Source organism: Natator depressus, chromosome 18 (assembly GCF_965152275.1).
Source record: "Natator depressus isolate rNatDep1 chromosome 18, rNatDep2.hap1, whole genome shotgun sequence".
In the NCBI taxonomy this organism is placed as follows: domain Eukaryota; kingdom Metazoa; phylum Chordata; order Testudines; family Cheloniidae; genus Natator; species Natator depressus.
In genome coordinates this window covers 13266428-13282240 of record NC_134251.1, presented here as the reverse complement: position 1 = coordinate 13282240, position 15813 = coordinate 13266428, and the positions used below count along the sequence as shown (strand labels likewise).

At 48.1% G+C, this 15813-nt stretch overlaps 1 long non-coding RNA gene across 1 annotated transcript in view; it reads left to right on the top strand.

The window, feature by feature from the left end:
• Positions 1-11536, top strand: part of LOC141974318 (uncharacterized) — a 31174-nt gene extending 19638 nt beyond the window's left edge. Inside the window, exon 3 of the long non-coding RNA XR_012635728.1 lies at positions 11466-11536. This is a non-coding gene — a long non-coding RNA (uncharacterized LOC141974318). The remainder of the gene's footprint in view (positions 1-11465) is intronic.
• The last annotated feature ends 4277 nt before the right edge of the window (positions 11537-15813 follow it).

Genomic DNA, 15813 nt, shown 5'->3' with positions numbered 1-15813 from the left:
ATGTCATTACACAAAGTAAAACTATTTCCCCATGTTTATTCCCCCCCACACACACACACTGTTCCTCACACGTTCTTGTCAACTGCTGGAAATGGCCCACCTTGATTATCACTACAAAAGGTTTTTTCCCGCCTCCCCACTCCCACCCCTCTCTCCTACTGGTAATAGCTCACCTTACCTGATCACTCTTGTTACAGTGTGTATGGTAACACCCATTGTTTCATGTTCTGTATGTATATAAATCTTCCCACTGTATTTTCCACTGCATGCATCCGATGAAGCGAGCTGTAGCTCACGAAAGCTTATGCTCAAATAAATTTGTTAGTCTCTAAGGGCCACAAGTCCTCCTTTTCTTCTTAGGGTATTGTGGAGTTTCAGTAGTTAATGTGCTGAGTTGCAAGTCCTTGGCCGAGAGATGCTGTGAATATACCAAGAGCAGTACTGAACTAACCACTTTCCAAACTCATGTAGAGCCTAAGCTGTTCACTTATGTGTGTGTGTCATAAATCCCATACCAATTATAAAAAGAAAAAAGAAAAGGAGTACTTGTGGCACCTTAGAGACTAACCGGTTTATTTGAGCATGAGCTTTCGTGAGCTACAGCTCACTTCATCGGATGCATAGCATATTGTGGAAACTGCAGAAGACATTATATACACACAGAGACCATGAAACAAAACTTCCTCCCACCCCACTGTCCTGCTCGTAATAGCTTATCTAAAGTGATCATCAAGGAGGGCCATTTCCAGCACAAATCCAGGTTTTCTCACCCTTCCCCCCCCCCACAGACACACACACAGACTCACTCTCCTGCTGGTAATAGCCCATCCCTCTTTGAAACCTCTCTTTATAATGCGCATGATAATCAAGGTGGGTCATTTCCAGCACTAATCCAGGTTTAGTGCTGGAAATGACCCACCTTGATTATCATGCGCATTATAAAGAGAGGTTTCAAAGAGGGATGGGCTATTACCAGCAGGAGAGTGAGTTTGTATGTGTGTCTGTGGGGGGGGGGTGAGAAAACCTGGATTTGTGCTGGAAATGGCCCTCCTTGATGATCACTTTAGATAAGCTGTTACGAGCAGGACAGTGGGGTGGGAGGAAGTTTTGTTTCATGGTCTCTGTGTGTATATAATGTCTTCTGCAGTTTCCACAATATGCTATGCATCCGATGAAGTGAGCTGTAGCTCACGAAAGCTCATGCTCAAATAAACTGGTTAGTCTCTAAGGTGCCACAAGTACTCCTTTTCTTTTTTCTTTTTACTAATACAGAGTAACACGGCTGTTACTCTGATACCAATTATAGTTAATGGAGAAAAGAAAAGGAGGACTTGTGGCACCTTAGAGACTAACAAATTTATTTGATATAAGCTTTCGTGCGCTACAGCTCACTTCATCGGATGCATTCACGAAAGCTTATGCTCAAATAAATTTGTTAGTCTCTAAGGTGCCACAAGTACTCCTTTTCTTTTTGCGAATACAGACTAACACGGCTGCTACTCTGAAACCAGTTAATGGAGAGTCTCCTTTAGCTCAACTGGCAGGAACCTATGGCTTTAAGAACGGGAAGGTCTATGTTCAAGCCTTGCCTGGAAGTTCCAAGTGAGCATGGAGTGAAGTGCATTGCCAGCCCCAAAGCCCTGCATAGCCATCAATGGGTTATGCTGTTACGCAGGACTAGACTTACAGCCTGAACTCTGAATTCCCTAGCTTTTGTCAGTGTGGATTCCCAACCTCATTATTAATTAAACAGGCACATAAGAAACTAATCTCCTTAAGTGAGCAACTGGCCGCTGGTTAGATCGGTGGAAAAAGCTAAGTATGTACTGTGATTGGTTGGCTCTGATAAGAGGCAGAGATCCTTGGTCAGCCAAAATCCCACTGGCAACTTCAGACCCATGGAAATGCTAGGCCTGTTTCCACCCAGCAAGGAATAAATAGAAGCTGGTTTTTGCCTGTTCTTTGCTTGATTCCATGTTCACTTCATGGATGGTGCGATTCCACCAGCACAGCTGGACTCATAGAAGAGGGATTGAGCTCCTGCCTAACACACAGCTAGAATAGCCATGTGCCATCCAGCACTCCCGCATCCCAGAGCAGCTGTATTCCTTTGGAGTTTGACTATGAGTTTCCTGTCCTGGTTGGCAGGGACTCCGCAGCCTGGAATTCTGCTCGGCTCCTGGATGCTTCCCTTTCATGCAGCTGTGGGTTTAAGCTAGGGATGGGTGAACTTGCTCCTGACTGATTTCCAATGCTGCGTGGGCTGGAAAGCTGGACTTGGATTTAATGGGCCTTGTGTTTGGTTGAGGACTGACGCTGAGAAAAGGGAGGAGGAAGGGTGCTCCAATGTGGGGGAATGGGGTAAAAATGTGGTGGGGGGAAATGACTATGCAGGGTGAAAATGGAGCTGAGACCGGTGGAGATGGAAAAAACAAGCAGTGAGAAACTGTGAAAAATGAAGCCGAGCTGGAGAGGGAAAAGAGAGAGAGCAGCAATCGGGTGGAGTGAGAAAGAAATCGAGTGAGCTGGGATGAAAAGGACCAGCAGAGAGGGGAGGACGTCTCTCTAGCATCTACATGGTACCCACCTGTGCCAAGCTCAAGTATTCTTCTCCTATTGCTAATCTGTAGCACAGGTTTCCATTCAGCTAGGAATGGGGCCGGTTTTAATAGAATTGCTGTGGGGGACACAGATTCAAAATTACATGCAGGGCAAAAGCTAATGAACTTGGACTAGCTTGTAAAACCCAAAGTGATCAAGAGGTAAACACAACCTTGTGTGCCAGGAACAGCTCCGAGTCAAACCCTTCCCAGCCCCTGGTTCCCTGCTGCTCCAGGAGAGGAGGATGTTTTTATTATTAAGCCGAGTGGCTCTGCTTGTGTGGTAGGAGGATGACTCAAAAATGCCTTGGAAGCCACCATGAGGGGAATGATGTCACTGGGCCGGTGTGTCACCATGGTGATCTCAGTGGGCTCAAAAAAAAACCCCTAATCACAATAATTTTCAAAAGAAGCGAATACAAAGGGCCACGATCTCCAATGGTGAGCGCCAGGAACAGACCTGGAGGTTGGGGGAAAGCCGGCAGGGAAACTGGTGACTAGCCAAAGCGAGGCTCTGTGTGGTTCAGCTGGAAGCCATCAGCCATGGCCTTGGGTAGACCTATGCCACCCCACCCAGCCCTGCATCGCAAACACTGGACCTGCCAGCCGGAGCTCCCATTTGCACTCTGGTCTGGCTATGAGGCCAGTGAAAGGGCTTCCCAGCAGGGTTGCTCATCAAAGCCTCAGGGGGAGGGTCAGCACAGCTTGGAGAAAAGAGGCAGGAGCTAGCTGGCTGGGGTGTCATTGGTTTATGTGGGTGGGGACAGAAAAACCTAAGCATTGCTGCAGAAGGAGCTGAATGGAGACCATGACACCAAGTGACCCCTGAGACTTACAGCTGGTCTTGGTACCAGGGACTTGCTACAGCTGCTGGGATTGGCAGCTGAGGTCTGCTTAGAAGGGGGGGTTTTCTGAACCCTATGGGGCCGTGTGACCTTGTGCAGCAGTGAGCTGCTCTCAAGAGATTGGGGGGAAGGGAGAAGAGACATTTCCTGGGGACTCTTGATTCCACGTTTCAGTTGGCTCCCAAATTGCTCCCCATGGATGAGTGATGGAAACTGGAAGGGAATGGAACCCAAGCCAAGATCCTGAGGATTCAGACCTCCCCTATGGTTTCCTTGGTGCCAGTCATTTCTCCCCCTCTCTCTTTTTCACATGCATGCGTATTTGTCTGCATGCAGGCCTCCTCAGCCCAGATGGAAAGGGGCTGTCCAAGAGGAGGAAGCCAAAGGATAATGACTGGCATTGTCGGAGCTCCAGCCAGCCACCCCAAAAAACAATGGAATCGTGCACAATGGGAAATGAGGCACAGGCAGCTCAGATGTGGTACAGCAGGCTGAAGGAGAGCCAAAGCACTCTCCCCAGCTTGGAAACCATGTTCTACAACAGCCGCACTTCAAAGGGTGATCCTTTTGCTTGCCCGTACTGCTCACTGTAACAGTGCTCCTGGCTTGCTACCTGATTTTAGGCTAAACTCCCCTTCGGGCTCCTTCAGCTCACCCAGCACCAGCTACTTCTCTACCCCTTCACACAATCTCGCTGTCACAAGAGTGCTTTAGATCTGTCAAGATGTAAGTAGTTCATAGATAAAGTGCCAGGAGATGGTGCTCAAGAATATGTAGCTTAGTTCCTGGATTCGGTAGGACCACTAAAACTCGTTGGTGTTGTGCCCTGCAGATGACTTCCTCTGCGCGGCAATTTGCCTGGGCTTTTACCACTCGCTACTGGCACCGTGCGAGCCGCCTCCTCTGCATTGCCTCCTGTCCTGAACAGCTGTCCTGGGAGTGCAACTGGCTTCTTAATTATTCCCTCCCTATGCTATTCACTCCTGGAAAACATTGTGGGCTACAGTGCGTGCCCAAAACAAAGCTGCCGTGTCCTGCTTCCCCAGTGATTCTAGAGAGGGAGGCTGCCTTATAAGGCAAACTTTATCCTTGAACAGGTTTCAGAGGAGCAGCCGTGTTAGTCTGTATTCACAAAAAGAAAAGGAGGACTTGTGGCACCTTAGAGACTAACCAATTTATTTGAGCATAAGCTTTTGTGAGCTACAGCTCACTTCATCGGATGCATTCAGTGGAAAATACAGTGAGGAGATTTATATATACACAGAATGTGAAAAAATGGGTGTTATCATACACACTGTAAGGAGACAGATCACTTAAGATGAGCTATTACCAGCAGGAGAGCTCCCTTAGTGTCCAGCCTTCTTCTCGACCTGACTTCCCTTTCTCCTCTGCCCCTCCCCGCTCTTCTGCGTTCTGCCTCTGGCTCCATTCATACATGCAGCCACTTGCTTTGATTTAAGAGCACAGGTGCTCTTGGCACTACCTCTTTACAAGCTCGCCCAGCTCGCCGTTCGGAGGAAATGCATCGGACATGCTGTCAGACTTCCCAGGCCTCCTTTTCATTGAGCTGCTTCGCTGCTATTGATGTCAATGAGGCAGCAATGTACAAGCAGGTGTCCATTACTCTGGGTTTCCAGAGAAAGCTCAGGAAGACTGATGCCCAAGTCATGGGGAAAGGGATAGATCGGAGCCAACTGTCTGGCTGGAAACTTTATGTCATGGACACCTGGAGGGAGGCTGCTACAGCTTTCCCACCACATCCTCCCTGTCACTGTTCCTTAACCCTCTGCTTGCTGGCTTTAGACTGTTCTCAACAGCTGGTCAGGAGTTAAGTAACTTTGTTAGCTAGGTTGAGTGGCTTCCTTCAGGCATAAAGGCACAAAATTCCGGGTGATTTTAGGGTCCTTTTCACTAGTCTGAGGAAGGAAAACGATGACAAACAAAAGACACATTCCAAACCTGATCTGTGCGTTCACGGCACCTGCTATTTCAAAAGCCCTTAGCTCCTTCAGCTCGCATCAGCTTCAGCTGGAATTACTGTACTGGCTACTCAGCACCGCTGACAATCAGATCAGTCTCCAAATTCCGCCCTGTCAGTGCAGAACATGGAGCTCAAGTGTGTCAGCGCATGTAGTCATCAGGTGTGTTTCATTAGCAGGTTGGAGACTCTGTGTCAACCATCCAGCAGCTCGGGGCTGGGAGGTGTGAATGCACGTGGTGTACACTGAGGGTAACTATAGGAGTAAAGGACACGCAAGTAGTTCAAACAAAATATCTAGAGTTTTTTTTCTTTTTTAAAAAAAGCAGGTTTGCTGTTGTAATGAAACTGAAATTTTAAAAGCTTCAGTAAGAAAATGTGTTTCATGTTTGAAGCTGCCCCCCACCCTCCCCTTCAGTTATTTACTCTCTGGGACTCAGGAAACAGGGGAATCAATTCCCTGTTCCGCCACAGACTTCCTGTGTAACCCTGGACAAGTCACTTAGGATAGGTCTACACTGCCCCACAGTTCGGATTATAAGGGTGTAAATAGCATTGCACACCAAAGTGCTGCGCTCTAATTCCTCCATATGGGTACACCCACAAGGGGCAGTTACAGCTCTGGTGTGAATTTAAAGTGGTGTAGTTAAACTGCATTAAGCCCTTGTGTGAACACTGTCATTCAGAATTAAAGTGGCCTTAATTCAGTTTAACTTAATTTGCTTTGGAAGGGAATTAAACTAAACTGAATTAAGGCCACTACATCTTCTGAATGATAGTGTCCACTCAGCAATTTAATGCCCCTGTACATACGCCCTACAGATATAAACTTTTCCTCAATTACTGAAAACTTAAAAAGAAAAGGAGTACTTGTGGCACCTTAGAGACTAACCAATTTATTTGAGCATAAGCTTTCGTGAGCTACAGCTCACTCCGATGAAGTGAGCTGTAGCTCACGAAAGCTTGTGCTCAAATAAATTGGTTAGTCTCTAAGGTGCCACAAGTACTCCTTTTCTTTTTGCGAATACAGACTAACACGGCTGTTACTCTGAAACCTGAAAACTTAAACACAATAAGATTGAGGGAGTGCAGGAGAAGGAGGCAGTGAAACTGACCAGAAACAGAGAATGAAAGTGGCCAATCTGTTTTCATAATTTAAATGTGAAGGGAAAACTCTTATGAGGTCACATGTCACGGTCATGTCTCAGCCCTTCCTCTGACAGCAGACCTTGGCCTGGCTGTGGGGTTGCTCTGATTCCTCTTCCATTACAAGCCTGAAAACTTTCCCTTTCACGCAGTCACCAGCAAACCCTTCAGTGTACCGATCTGACTGGGGCAGGGGCAAAGACACTCACCTTCTTGTTTAACCCTCTAGTGCAGGCAGTAATGCACCACACTGGGCAGGGCAGGAGCTACTGGTGAAGTCCAGAGCCAGAGGCGGGTAGATAAAGGAGCGATTGTGTTTTGGAGGTTTCAAAGATACAGGGACACTGGAGAGAGTGAACGAAATTCCAGAGATTTTTCACGTGCAATTGGATATTTCCTTTGCGAGTCTCTAGACTAAATAATACTCCTTGTGTCTAAATGGGCAATATATCCTGCTGCCCTGGCGGTGTCCGCCAAGTCCAAGATGAACCAAGAAAGGCGCTGCAGCTGTTTGAGGAGGATAGAAGAGATGGGCGGTACAGGTCTTTGGAAAGAGTTTTTGGGCAACTTGATCCCCTTCATCACCGCTGTGGCCCCCCTGCCTCCCCCTTTTCTGGCTTTTCATGTTAGCATAGTACATCTTACACTGCACAGCTCTTATCCAGGGTGAAATGCTATGGTCTGTGTTATGCAGGAAGTCAGACGAGATGAGCACAATGGTCTTTTCCGGCCTTCCCATCTAGGCACCTATATAAACATGTGCCCATTGTAACAAATCTGTGGCCACCCAGGACACTCTGCGTCTACTCAGCAGGCGGCCACTGACGAGAACCCACCTGAGTTAAAGGCGAGTCTGACTTTCTAGCAGTTTAAGGCCACTGTAGATCTACCTTTTCTGTACTGCCGCATTGGTTTTAAATATCTGCTGTACAACAGAGCTGACGTGAAAATTCTATTTCTTTTTCTTTCTACGTTCTCAGCTTGAAGTTATTCTGGGAGAAATGTCTGTGTTTAGTACAGTCTATTTATCACTCTCTCCACCATACATAGCGGCACAGATGGATTGGACCCAGTTGAAGATATGACCTCACACAGCTGGTGGTGCAGTGGCAACAAATCTGATGTAATTCTGTTAAGACACGCTGCTGGGAAATGCTTTCGGCTTTCTGTATTAGAGATGGGGTAAATTACAGAGCTTTGAACATAGCTCTGAAGTCAGTGAAGTTGTAGTCGGCAACCTCCTAAGGCTAGGCTGTGATCAGTTGTCACAAGTTAAACTGCTTTGGGCCTGGTCAGTGTTTGGATGGGATATATCTAAGAATAACCCACATGCTACAATTATCTTTGAGCATTCATGGAGGACAAGTGAGGTCGCAGAGGACTGGAGAAGGGCAAACATAGTACTTATCTTTAAAAAAAGGAACAAAGAGCATCTAGGGAATTATTGATTGGTCAGTCTAACTTTGACACCTGGAAAGCTACTGGAACAAATGATTACACAGTCAGTTTGTAAGCACCTAGGGGATAATAGGTTTATAAGGAATAGCCAGCATGGATTTTTTCAAAAACAAATCATGCCAAATCATCCTAACTTTCTTCATTGACAGAATTACTGGCCTAGGGGATGGGGGGAACCAGTAGATGTGATGTGTCTTGACTTTAGTAAGGCTTTTGACTTCAAAGAGAAACTGCAGAACTAAAAAGAAAAGGAGGACTTGTGGCACCTTAGAGACTAACCAATTTATTTGAGCATAAGCTTTCGTGAGCTACAGCTCACTTCAGATGAAGTGAGCTGTAGCTCACGAAAGCTTATGCTCAAATAAATTGGTTAGTCTCTAAGGTGCCACAAGTCCTCCTTTTCTTTTTGCGAATACAGACTAACACGGCTGCTACTCTGAAACCTGCAGAATTAAAATTCATTTGCAAATTTAACACCATTAATTTGGGCTTGAATAGGGATTGGGAGTGGCTGGCTCACTACCAAAGCAGCTTTGCCTCTCCTGGAATTGACACCTCCTCAGCAATTATTGGGAGTGGACCACATCCACCCGGATCGAATTGGCCCTGTCAATATGCTCTCCACTTGTGAGGTAACTCCCTTCTCTTCATGTGTCAGTATAATAATGCCTGCATCTGTAATTTTCACTCCATGAATCTGTAGAAGTGGGTTTTTTACCCAAGAAAGCTTATGCCCAAATAAATGTGTTAGTCTTTAAGGTGCCACTGGACTCCTTGTTGTTAGTAAGGCTTTTGATACAGTCCCACAACATTCTCAGAAGCAAACTAGGGAAATGTGGTCTATATTAAATTACTATAAGGTGGGAGCACAACTGGTTGAAAGACTGAGCTCAAAGAGCAATTATCAATAGTTCACTGTCAAACTGGGAGAGTGTATCTAGTGGAGTCCTGCAGGGCTCAGTCCTGGGTCTGGTACTATTCAATATTTTTAATACTTACTTGGATAATGAAGTGAAGAGTGTGCTTATAAATGCTGCAGACACTATCAAGCTGGGAGGGGTTGCAAGCACTTTGGAAGACGGGATTGGAATATAAAACGACCTTGACAAATTGGAGAATTGGTCTGAAATCAACAAGATGAAATTCAATAAAGACAAGTACAAAGACAAAGTACTTCACTGAGGAAGGAAAAATCAAATGTACAACTACAAAATGAGCAATAACTGGCTAGGTCGTAGTACTGCTGAAAAGGATCTGCTGGTTATAGTAGATCACAAATTGAGTATGAGTCAACAGTGTGATGAAGTTGCAAAAAAAGCTAATATTCTAGGGTGTATTAACAGGAAAGCTGTATGTAAAACACAGGAGGTAGTTGTCCCACTCTACTCAGCACTGGTGAGGCCACCGCTGAAGTACTGTGTCCAATTCTGGGTGCCACACTTTAGGAAGGATGTGAACAAATTGGAGAGAATCCAGCGGAGAGCAACAAAAATGATAAAAGGTTTAGAAAACCTGGGGATGGGGATCCGTTGTTCTTCATGTCCTATTTTCAGTGGACAAGATGTATTGGGCTTGATCTTCAGCAAGGGAGGTTTAGGTTAGGTATTAAGAAAAAATTTCTAACTCTCAGAGTAGTTAAGCATTGGAACAGGTTTCCAAGGGAGGTTGTGGAATCCCCATCATTGGAAGTTTTTAAGAACAGGTTAGACAAACCCCTGTCAGGGACAGTCTAGAACAGGGTTTCTCAAACTGCGGTCTGAGGACCCCTACGGGTCCACCAGGGTACTCCAGGGAATCTGAGAGTCATGTCCAGGGCTGCTGGCCCTGCTAATCAACTCCTCCCTCTCCCTCCCAAGGCCTCCTGCACAGCGCGGAACTGCTATTCAGTGGCGTGCAGGAGGCGCTGGGAGGACCAGGGATGGGGCGCATTTGGGGGGGGGCAGGGAGAGGAGGGGCGGGGGTAGGGACATGGGGGAAGAGGTGGAGTGGGGGTGGGGCCTGGGACTGAGCGAGGGGCTTGGGGGTCTGTGAAAATTTTTAAATCAAAATGTTGGTCCTCGGGTTGCTAAAGTTTGAGAACTGCTGGTCTAGAAGGTTTACTTGCTCCTGCCTCTGCACAGGAGGCTGAACTTGACCTCTCGGGATCCCATTCAGACCTACAATTCTGTGATTCTATGTCACAGGGTGACACTGGCTCTTTAAGAGGAAAGAGGCCACTGTACCTGTGACAGGTCAGTTGACCCATCTCCCCCAACCACCCAGTTAGGCTTAAAAAAGGGCACCGGAGTGGGGAGATTCCAAAGGGAAGACAAAAGAAGCAGCTGAGCTGCCTAAGAACAGAGGAGGGACAGAAGGAGCACTGTGGGTAGCCTGAGGAGAAAAAGCTGCAGGAAGCCAGAAGGAGAGCAGTAACTGTGAGCTGCAGGTGATAAGTTCTGTGGAAAGCCATTGCGGGGACTGGTCAGAGCAGGGGAACTAGGCCAAGTTATAGGAAGACTTGTGCAGAGCCCCTAGGAATGAGGGGAAGAACCAGGCTGGTCAGCGTAAGTGTAGTCCAGGAGCAAGGGATTGATCCTGGTGGGAGGAGTAGGACTCACAGGCAGGGAGCTCTTTCGGGGAAGACTTGACTTGGGGCAACAGGAGAAGACTTGCAGGAGAGAAGCAGGTCTTGGAGCTCTCAGGTAGAAGGCCTGGAGAGTGGGGTCGTGCGCCGGAGGCTGAAGGGACTAGGACAGAGTGATTGCTGACTCTGTGGTAGGTGACCTAGGAATGGTGACCTTTGAATGGGATTGAAGAGTGGCTGCATTGTAACCTTGTTTTACTGTGGGGATTGGTGAGGAATTGTTTTTACTATAAAGGATCTGTGGACTGTGGCTCCAAGGGTGCCCCAAGCGGGGTTGCCGTATAACACAACAGGAAGTGTTTATGGAAGTTTGCTAGGGGGTGCCCTTTTGGGGCACTCGGCACTGACATGGTAGCCCCACAAATTGCTGGGAGCGGTCATAGCTTGCTCCAGGACTAACCAACCCCTGCGTGGAACAGAAGAGGTTCAAGCCTCTTTCTTTGTCCTGGTGCTATGTGTTCAGCTGTCCCTAGGTAACACAAGTGCTGTCCATGCACTGGTGTGTGTGGAAATGAATTGGTGAAGTTTGTGGCCTCGTTTACACTAGAAAAGGTTTGCTGGTATAACTTATACTCGTTCCCCAAACAAAATAAACTGTACTAGAGAAAGCATTTTTATGGTGGTGTAACTGTATCTAAACTATAGCTTTTGTTTGTACAGAAATGCCATAAAAATCATCTCCACCCCTGCAACTGACATTGCTACCCCAGTAGAAGTTTCTAGCATAGAGGTGGCCAGAGCTGAAGCTGGTTTGAAGTGCAGGCGCCCAGGGGGTGGTGTGGAGAACCTAATGCCTGTTTGTTCTTCCTTTCCAGCTTGATCCTACAGCATTCCCCCCAGAGTCTGCATTGCTGCTCCAAGCCCAGCCTTGGCTCGACTCTGAGCAGGCTAGCGAAGGTGAGCCTGTGACGTCTTGGGCCTCTTGCACTCAATGGTGCATTGAAGCACATCAGGAAAGGATCGGGTAAGGTATTTCCTCTGGGCTGGGTGCCCGGTAACTTTGGAGGGAGGAGGAAGAGGGTTTCCAAGGCCCCTTCAGAAAGCAAGGCCAGTGCCTGTCTAGCATGGCAGGAGGAGAGGGGGTCTCCAGCCAAGTCCTCTCTCAACTTTGTATTGAGCACATTGGGGCTGCCCCTTTGTTTTTGCTAATAGATGGAACTGTTCCTTCCATGAAACGGGCACCCAAGGCCAAGTTTAGACATAGTCTAGACACAGCCTGTGTATTTATAACCCTGGCCCATGACGTGGCCGCCAGTGGGGTATAAACAGCATTCAAACATGGTGAGAGGCAATGCTATTTATACCACTGGGGTGTTGAATTTAGAGACACACAACTCAAGGGACAGAGGCTGCAATTTACAGCTCAGAGAATCCACTGCTGATGTGGAGGAGCTGCCCCTCCAGTTGTGGTGGGTGGTGGGGAGAGCAGGAGATGACATGAGTTAAACTTCTGTTTAATTCTGGAGCTGAGTGGTACTGAGACACGGGGCCAAGCTCATCGCTGCTGTAACTCCACTGATTCCAGTGGCATCACACTGAGGGTGAATTTGGCCCACTGAGTGCAAGACACACACAGGGTGACTAGCAGCTGAGTCAGGCTAAGCCCAGCTCTTACAGGCTCAGCCAGAAGGCAGCTCCTGGGTAGCTCTCACGGGTGCGCTGCACCCTGTGACCTAGGTGGGTCTTGGTTCAAGTTGCAGCAGCGATAGTGTGCATGCCCAGGAACAGCCATGAGGGTCAGGGGCTCTGCTAATGGCTTCATGGCATCCAGTCAATAGACGTGTCAACTCTCTCGCAAGGCTAAGATCTGACAAACTCATGCCAGTAACACAAAGCAAGTAGAGGGTGCCGTATAAATTATTTGCATCTTGAATACAGGAGGACAACCCAGTGAGCCTGTAAGCTGCTGGAGCTGAGAGAGGGAGCGTGGCATGCTGGGACAGGCAGGCTTGGTGGACCACATCCCTGCAATCTGTTTCTTTTCATGTGACTCAGGGACATTCTTCAGTCAGGCAAAGTTTGGCTGCTGTTGTCCTACGTGGCTCTCAAAAAGGCTTAATCTAGGAGACAGAGGGATGGAGAGTAATTTCCCTGCCCCCATGTACTCCCCAATGCAACCATTTTAAAGTAGGTCAGATTATGACTCCAAACAATTGGCGTGGGCTTTTGTTCTATGGCACATTCCCTCTGAGGATCTCAATTCACTGTACGAACACAAATTAATTAAGCCTCATGACACCCCTTTGACTCAGGGGAGACGCTGAGATGGCCACATCACACACACAACCCAGATCTCCCAGTCCTGTATCAGCCAGGAGACCGTTCTTCCTCCTTAAGGAAAAGCTGGAGGAGCAACAGGAAGTAACCTGCCAGGGCATGGGCAGCCTGTCTTAGTGAATAGAGCAGGACCTGGCCTGGTGGTTGCGAAGGCCGTTTGGGTCCACAGATCCAGGAATCTGGCAGTGGTCCAAGTGTGAAGCTGGAGTCAGGGTCAAGGTGCCAAGCCAAAGTTCTGAAGCCAAAACCTAAGCCAAAGGACAAGACGGAGTCGGAATCAGAGATGGAGTCAGAAACTGGAATGGAACAGAAACGAGGCTTGGAGCAAGAGCTGGAGAAGGAAGTGGGAGTAAGACCAGGGTAAGCACAGCTGCAGACATAATGTACATTGAGCAGCTGCTTTGGTGCTGCAAGGCTCAGATAGCCAACGGCTGGCTCCCTGGGAGTGCAGCCATTTGGAGGGGGCTCACTGGGTCCAGCTGAGCTTGCTGGGTTGCCTAGCGACCAGGCTGGGAGCCAGCTGTGCCCCTGACCCAGTGCTAGCAACTGGACAAAGTGGGTCTGAGACATACAATTCTATTTGCATGGGGAGAAAACATGGTTTAGTGGTGAGAGCATAGGACTGGGAGCAACTCGTTGCATTACCATGGGAATATCCCAACCTTTCTGCCTCAGTTTCCCCATCTGTGAATTGCAGATAACTCTGACCTACTGTGCTTTAATGTCTGTAAATTGCTTTGCGATCCTTGGATGAAATGAGATGGAAATGCAGTGAATTATTATTATTTATAGCTGGGTTTGATCTCTCAGCCACCAGTCCAATTTCTTTACCCACCCTGCATCCTTGGAATGGACTCGTGACACTTTCTGTCCCAGTTTCTCTTTGTCCCAAGAATCTGTTGGGTTTCTTTTAACTCTTTGCAAACCTCTTGTCAAGCAGTAGCTTTCTGCTGTATTTTGGCACTGATCAGTTCTCTCTGGGAGCCATTACTGCTCTGGCCCTTCCCCAACCTCAGAAAGATGAGAGGAAGGAAGGATGGCTGAAAGAACCAGTTGAGTGAACAGGGTCCTTCAAAGATAACAGGGTGCAGGAGGCCATCCTCAGATTCAGCCCTGTAGGAGAAGGAGGGGAAGAAGCCCCGCAGGGGAAGGAGTGTCACAACAAGAACAGGACACATCTGTACTTCCTTCTCCTTCCCCTAGTGTGCTGCAAAGAGTTCTAGGTTACTGCCTCAAACTGGGACAAACTGGTTCTGTAGGTGATGGGGGGGGCAAAAAGCGTGAGGTTGGACCCGTGGCAATAAATATCCTCCCGTGTCCTTTGTATGTTATGAAACACCCCACCTGTAGCCTCCAAAAAACTTTTTACAGGCATAATTAACTTTAATAATAGCTTGTGTCAATGCAGTGCTTTTCCTCTAAGGAGCCAATGCACTTTGATTCCCACAACCCCCACATCAACCATGACCCCATTTACAGATGGGCAGCTCAGGCACAGAGGTGAAGGGCCCAAGCCCACAGTCATAGGGAGTGGGTGGGAATGGAACCCTGAGCTCCCAAGTCCCACCCCAATGCTTTAACTATGAGATCAGCCTCTCTCCCCAGCCAGGCCGCTACACTAGCAGGGTCCCTCTTTAAATAAGGGGGTTTCCTCTCCCACTCCCTGAGACTGGCCTCTCTTTCCCCTTCTCCAAGATGGCTTCTCCATTGCCCTGCGCTTTTTGGATCACCTGACAGCTAGGCGTAGAGTCTTGCTATTCTGACTGGGTAGCATTGCATACCCCTGGCGCACGAAGCCCAAAGGAGAGGTGAATCATCCCATTGCACACAATGCTGGGGAGATGCTTGGGCACAGGAAACTGCCTTAATGTTGAAATGAGCAAGAGTCACATCCGACCTCCCCCGCAGCCTCTACTTTCCCTCCAGCCTGGCGCTGGCAGAAAGCATTAGTGCAAAGGCCCTCCTGGTTTACAAACTCTCCCCTCCCCACCACCTGGTAAGAAAGGCAAGCGGTCCCCGACGCAGTTAGAAAGGCAGAGGATGAGCAGCAGCTGGTGTCTGCAGCAGGCAGAAGAGAGATCACTGGAGGAAGAGCAGCAGAGCACGCCCCAGACTCCATGCACATGAGGCATTTCTGCAACTGAGAGAGCTTGGCAGCTTTCCGATGGGAGTCCTGCAAATTTCTGCTGCTTCTCTTCAGCGCGATTATTAGCGAGAATAGGTCTGCCCTTCACTCCTACCAGCACAATGTAAAAATAACATTAGAAAAGGGGAAATAATAGGGAAAAGGGGGCAGAGAACCACTGTACATCTCACTGCACTGAGTCCATCACAGCGGGAAATGTAGCTGATTGCAGCTTTCAGGGGTGATGTTAATGTGGTGAGCTCCCAATCACTGTATCCTCCTAGCTGCAGAGGACAAAAGACCTGCCACCACCAAAATGTCTTCCCTCATCCCCAGAGTAAACTGTAACCATACTGGATACTGACAGCACTGGGCAAACATACCCTGGTGCTTTATGCTGCAGTCCCCATGTGCAAAGCCATTCATTGGGGCTTCCAGACAAGCGCGGGGCAGAACAGAACTTCTGCAGGGGGGATCCAAGCGCAATGTGCCCTGCTGTGTTTGGGGCATAATTAGTCTTTTATGAGCTAGCCGAATGCAAGGCAAGAATTTATGGGCCACGGAGGGTTCTGCTAGGAGTGTTTATAGTGCTCCATTGCGTACAGCTGGGCTGCTGTACAAACAACGTTTAAAGGAAGCTGTCCCAAAAGTGGCCACGCTGCTTGGATCAAACAAACCAACAAAGGCAGGGGTGGTGGAGAAAGAGCCAGAGAAACAGAAAAGGGGAGATATGAATAGTCAAAGATAAACTCACTCAAATA